Source organism: Vitis riparia, chromosome 13 (assembly GCF_004353265.1).
Source record: "Vitis riparia cultivar Riparia Gloire de Montpellier isolate 1030 chromosome 13, EGFV_Vit.rip_1.0, whole genome shotgun sequence".
NCBI classification, from domain to species: Eukaryota; Viridiplantae; Streptophyta; class Magnoliopsida; order Vitales; family Vitaceae; genus Vitis; species Vitis riparia.
The window spans coordinates 23,327,518-23,334,585 of NC_048443.1; positions in this window are offsets into that span (position 1 = coordinate 23,327,518).

Below are 7,068 nucleotides of genomic sequence, written 5' to 3' on the forward strand. Positions count from 1 at the left end.
GAGGCCCTACTCACATCATTATTGTTTTCCTAGCTTCACTCCAAAATCAGAATGATTCCCCAACAATTTCTCAATTATAAGTTCCAATCAATTTAGACTTAGATAGCGATTATAGGAAAAGTTTTTAGTCTAAAAAGTATATTTGAAAAAGCATTAGAGTGCATTTAGGAGTAATTTTAGAAAGTGTTTCTAATATTTTTAACACTTGAATGATAAATTTTATTTGACAAAATTTATGAAATACTTTTTTTTTAAAAAAAAATAACTTATAATATTGAAAAATCACTTGTAATGTTTTCTAAACAAATACTTCATTGGTAATTCTCCTAAACACGTTTCATAAGAAAACACTTCCACTAAGAATACTTTAAATAAAAGCACTCTTAGAATCCATTTGATAGTAATTTTAGGAAGTATTTTTAAATTTTTTATCATTTAAGTGTTGGATAGTTTTTTAGTTTTTTAGAATCACTACGAAACGAGTTAACTTTTCTTTTGAACCAAACACTAGAAACTGAAACACCTAAGCCCAGCCCAATTTGGACCAAGCTCGAAGCCCACGGGCCACAAACAGGGGGGCTAATCTAAACCATTAAAGAGTGTAAAACACATGGCTGAAATTTAACCACAAAAAAATTTGGTAATAGACACATGAACAGACCAGGCCCAATCAACCATAAATTCGGGAAATACAACAGAATTCATTAATGGCATGAATTGACAGGCCCAGTCAAGTCAGGGTTACCAAAAGTAGCCTCACCCATCGCCGGCCCGGCCCTTTTAATCCATCCTAGACAAACAACAAATCACCTAATGGCCCAAAACGTCATTCAATCAGGGCCCATTATTAATTAAATCTCTCTCACACACGTTGTCGCCACGTTGTGTCAACCGATTGAAGCCCCCCACGTGGCACGTGACCACATTCAAACATGACTTTTTAAAAATTTAAAATTTAAAATTTAAATATTTTACCATATTTTGAAAATCAAAATGCCCACATGTCAGCATCGCTTTCATGTCCCTCTTCTCGGCACCCATTCCGGTGGTCATAATAATACATTTACATTATTTTCCACGTCACCATCACCCTACTCTTATTATTTTATCTTCATAATAACACACTGGCATCATCACATGCACCACTACTATAACCTCATTTTTATACCATTAATGCCCTGTTTGGTTTTCAAATCTCTTGCTAAAATTGATTAAATAAATACTATATATTATTTAATTTTAAATAAAATATATAAAATATAAGAAAAAAAAGCTTTAAAATATAATTATTGGCATATAATTAAAGATATTTATAGGGGGTAAGAAAATTGTCTGCCAAACAGAGTTAGTTTTAATTCCATTAAAAGAATAAAATTCAAAAAAAAATACTGAAATGTCAACGGTCCGAATCCGGAGTGCAACGGAAACCGTTGGAAGAACGGAGTCACGAGAGTCAAAAAATACCGCACCGACGCGGTGGCGCACTACACTCAAACTGTTGTATAGGAATTTGAACTTCCCACTTTTCGTAGCCGGTAAAACGTTGTGGTGGTCACCTGGTATGCCCGGTAACTGTGTCGGTGAAAGTTTGGGGATGAGTGTCGGCACCGACACGCCAGATTTATTCCCGGTCATCTCGGTGTTATTTTTAAGCCACTAAAAAAAAAAAGAAAAAAAAAAAAAGAAAGAAAGAGAAAAAAAGGTTTGAGGTCAGGGGTATTTCAATGTGCTTTCGATTTCATTGGTTTATGGTACCACTGAAATGGGACTTCTTCGGATTTGTACTGAGACGGGGGGGTGTGATTGGATGTATTGTGGGCTATGGTGATACAGTGGGGTTCAATTATGGGCGGCATGATTAGGGGGTGGTGGTGGGGCCATCGTGCTATTTTAACCGGGTATGTACAGTCTGCAAACGAGTGATCACGTGCGCACGTGAATTACAGCGAATAAAGAAGGGCATGATCTTGACCGTTGAACGTGTGGACTTTGAGTATTTGTGTGGCTTACCAAAACTGGTCCTTGGAAATTAAACTTATTCCAGACAAGTACTCACCTCACCGGCTGTTGGTTTTAGCAATCATACTCTACCTTGAAAGTTCACCGGGTTTTGTCTCATCCAAACTTTATGTACGAAAGTTAGAAAAATATTTATATTTTTTCCACAAATTTGTTTAATACAATTATTTTTATTCAATAAAGAAAAAAAAATTCTTCATAAATTACACCTCCCTCTTCTATGCTCTTTATATTTTTTTGATAAATCGAAAATAAAATTCCAAAACTTTCCCTTTTATTAGAACATACTACTTTTAGTTAAGCATGGTGGAGATGATTATTTAAGGAAAATAATATTAATAAAATAAATAAATAAATACTTATAAAGGTAGCTGCTAGTTTAGTCATTGAGTATTAATACCGTATTTCTAAATGAAAATAAATAAATATTGAAGTGAATTTATTTTGGCTAATTAATAGAATTAAAGCATATTTGAGAATTGTATTTTATAACAATTTTTTATTTTTTATTTTTTAAAACAAAAAACATAGAAAACATGTTTTGAAATTAAAAACTTTTTCCTGTTTTCAAATTTTTGTTTTTAAAATAAAAAATAATATGTTTTTAAAAAATATTTTTTTAATTTTTTTCTATTGTTTTTGCTTATTTGTGGATAGTTGTTTTAAGAAATAATTATATAAATATACATAATAATTAAAAATAAAATATTATATATATTATTTTTTAAAAGTAGATTAAAAATATTTTAGATTTTAAAATAAACATTTTTTCTATAAAATCGAAAAACCAATTTTCAGAATTATTTTTGTAAACAATTTACCAAACAACCCTTACGTTTTATTTTGCAATTTGGGTTGCATGTCCACTTTATGACCGACATGACCTTATTTGGATGCTATTTTTTAAAATGGGTTTTTATTCTGCATGATATAGAGTTTGATTCACATTAATTTTAGAAAATGTTTTTATTTTTATTTTTAATATTTAAATGATAAAAACTTTTAAGCTTTATAAATATTAAAATCATTTATTTTAGAAATACCACAATCTGTTAGACTTTTTTTTTTTCATTTTTTGATTAGACATTATGCAAATATATTAAAACACCGACATTCCATTTCTATTTTCTCTTAGGTTTTATCGTTTTCATGGATGTCATAAGAAGAAAATTTTGTTGCACTCAGTGCCAGTATAGTGGACAGATCTCTCAAATTGCTTTACCCTGGACGATACACGGCTTCTGATCACATACGGCTCCAACTATTTTTGTACGGATGTGCCGGTGACCCCACCATCTCCATTCACCACCGTTGCTTACCATGACCAAGGAGGTCAATAAAAATATATGGAGGGCAGTTCGGTAAATAAAAGGTCAGCATCACAACGTGGCGAATAATCATACGCCCAAGTAGACAAATCGATCAGTTTCATTCGAAGTTAGAAAACCCGGAGCAGGGTCACGTGACGCTGTCCCACATGCCCTCTAGACACCTCGCTGGCCGCGATCAGCTGATTCGCTGCGCGTGGGCTCCACATCGGAGAATCAATCTCTTCTCGCCACGTGTCACAACGTGTGGACGAGTATCTACCGACTCTCGAACGTGCAAAAGGGCCCCACAGAACATGGGTTCGTACATCCTCGCACGCAGTATATGCATTCCCCCCGCTTTTAGCGCCGGAAATAGCCACGTCACCAGAAATCTCACGTAATCCTTAATTACCATATCACCCACTCCCAAGTCAGTATAAACATCGGAAATTAGAGGGTGATTTCGTCATTACGTCGCACTTAGGAAGGTTACGTGGTCCTTTCCTTCATCAAACTCAAATATCTACGTTATAACTAACATGACATCCAAACACAACGTCAACCCCCACTCTCCTCCACCAGCAAGTGCACACAAAGCCAGTCAATTCCACAGTCAACATAGGCGCGTGGTTGTCACTCGCGGCCCCATCAGCGAGTGCGTGATTACCCCTACGGAATATGGTGACAACGAAGGGCTAACCAGAGGCCTCCCAATTTTGGTTGTTGTAATAAAATCATGATTTCAAAAAAAAAAAAAAAAAAAAAACACACAAATTAAGCAAGATTAAGCGACAAGAGAGAGCTAAGATGCTGGAAAATAAGAGTCAATTTAAGTCCATGTCTATAGGGTGCTGGCATTAATTAAAGCTACAGAAACTCGGAGATTTTCAAGTATAAGCCAAAATCAAGAGAGGAAGAGGAATACTTGAGCTTAAACACCCACATAATTTTTTTAAAGACACAAAACCACCAAATTAGGGCACACCCCCATGTGCACATCCTCGTCGCCCACATTCTGTATACCGACACATGGGGGGGTTATGGTTACGCAACTAATACTTTGGCGTTTATTAAAAGTGATTAATTTTTATGGACAGCGACAAAAGTGAGGGTACGCTTTTTATTTATTTATTTTGCTTTGGGGGAGGGGGGATGGGGGGTCATGCACCTTTCTTTCTTTATTTAAATGAGATTTGAAAGCGTTACACATAGGATAGATAAGGGTCATGCAGAGGGGTGGTGCCCTGGTGGACGTCGGTGACACTTTTGGGTCTATATTTTCACGTGTGGGCGAGGCATCAATCTCTCTTTATTTCGATGGTTTGGGTTATTTATCAGAGGAGTAATTTGAATCCAAGGGTGGTTGTACAAAATTATATTTTGAAAATTTAAATACCCAACAGTGACTACTTAACGCATTTTGAATACGTACTCAGAGTGGCATTGGTTAGGGGTTGATGATGATTATTATGGGGTTATTATTTGGTCATGAATGATGGCCCATAACACCTTTCCTTTTCCTTTCAAGGGAAGAAATCACATGCCCATCACGCTTTATTAATAAATTATCAAACTTACTTACTCTCTCTGTTAAATGCTTTTCAAATATATTTCGCATTTCCTAAATAAATAAAAATTCAAAAATTACATAAAAGTGATTTTACGAAAAAGGGTATGATTAAATAAAAGAATACATAGCAGGCATTGTCATTTTTTTATTTTTATTTTTATTTTTTATGACGCCCACATAAATTAAAAATAGAAATGAGAGGGAGAGGGACTTTATTGAAAGAGGGAGAAGTCTTTTAGAAGGAAACGATTCAAAGAGTAGAACCCAAGTCATATGGTTAAAAAGAGCAAAGTTGCATGCAGCACTTGCCCTTTCAATATTGGATTTCCTAGACATAGAGAGAGAGAGAGAGAGAGAGAGAGAGAGAGAGAGAGAGAGAGAGTATGGTTGAAGGGATTGATGCAAAGAGTAGACCACAAGTCAGTTTTAAAAAGAGAGAGATGGATAAGGGTATGGGTGTGAGGCCCATCATTTCTATTCAGGCCCAAACCACGACAAGCTTCTGTTATTGGGTCACTTTTCTTAACCCTTCTTCTTTTTTTTTTTTTCCTTATTTACCCCACCCCAAATAGAATAAAATAAAATATAATTTTTAATTGGAGGTAGGGGTTCCGGGGCCAGAACTGTAAATGTTGACCCATTGAGTAACGAGCTGATTTTAAATGCGCTAAGCAAATTTTCCTTCCTAATATAACCGTTAGTTTGAAGTTTCATGACTATTTTAAAGTTCAGGAAGCAGAAATGCCCGCAAAGGTACATTGAATTACCACGCATGCCCTTCTGGAAATGAAGAATGAATGATCTGGTGCTCCGCGGAGCTGGTGCTCTTGTACGATACGAAACAGGGCCCACATACCAATCGATAAAGCGGGGATTTGATAGTACGCAGTACGGTGTCTTCTGTGCAGTTGCTCCTTGCTTGAATGATAGTAAAGAAATTGTGGGACCAACCTCTGCGGATCGAAGGGTGGTACTGCGTTGAATGTCAGCAAGCCACTCAGGTGCATTGAGATTTCCGTACGCATGCAGTATATTAGCTATTCCTCTGTATAAATGTAGATGGACATTCAAGGCATCTGGCCAGGAATAATTTCCTTCAATTTTTGAATCCTAATTTTTCAATGAATTTACAGATTTATTTATAAAATTAAAAATATATTTCAAATATTTACATATCTTATCATATATCATGAGATTTTAATTTTAATTATTGGATTTCCCTGGATTTTCTTGGCTTGTATTTACAAAAATTGTTCATTTTTTCCTTTAGAAAACAAGGGGCTTATTGGTAATTTACCATGGAATAATTAATTTAATGATTCAAAATTGAATTTAAATAAAAAAAAATCGAGAAGATAATAAATGTACATGGCAATTGATTTGAGTTGTTACACCCTCCCAAACAAATTTGGGTTTGCTTGTGATGGTAACTTTTTAACGTGCCCTAAATTAAATAAATGGATTGCTTACATAAAAATTATCGTAATATAAAAATATTTTATTCAAAATACACTTAAAGTCACCGTACACTTTAATTAATTATTATTATTATTATAATATAATTACGAATACATCCTCCCCATCATGCAAAAAGGAGCTGCCACGTCACTGTACAACGCGTCACTTTTGAAAAAACTGGGCGGGACTGAAGTTTCACGCAACGTGAAGGGTAAGATGGTAAATTTGGACCCGTAATAAGGTCCGAACACTGTATGCCATTTTTACTCGGACCAACTTTAATTCCACGCGCAGGACACGCAAGGAGGGCAGAGCAGCGAGTCCAGGTAAGCGGACGGTGGTGACCACGCGGAAGAGAGGAAGGTGGGGATGGGGAGTCTGGCTCACTTTTCGCATTTAAAGGGTAAAAAAGTGGGAACCTGTGTCGGAAACAACGGCGGTTAAAGCCTGAAAAATGTCAGCTCATACTCGTACTCATAGACTTGGGAAACAAAGTTTGTTTGTTTGGTTTTTTTTTTTTTTTTTTTAATTAGAAAAAGGGAAAGAATTTACACGCTGTAAAAGAGGGTTTATTTGAAGCCAAGGTTTATGATGAAAAACCAAATTGAATAACTAAAATTTGGAGGGGAGAGAGCGGTGAGGAAAATTGAAAAAGCGTGAAAATGGAAAATGGTGCGGTGGGAGTGGTGGGACCCGTGGGGGAACGGGTAA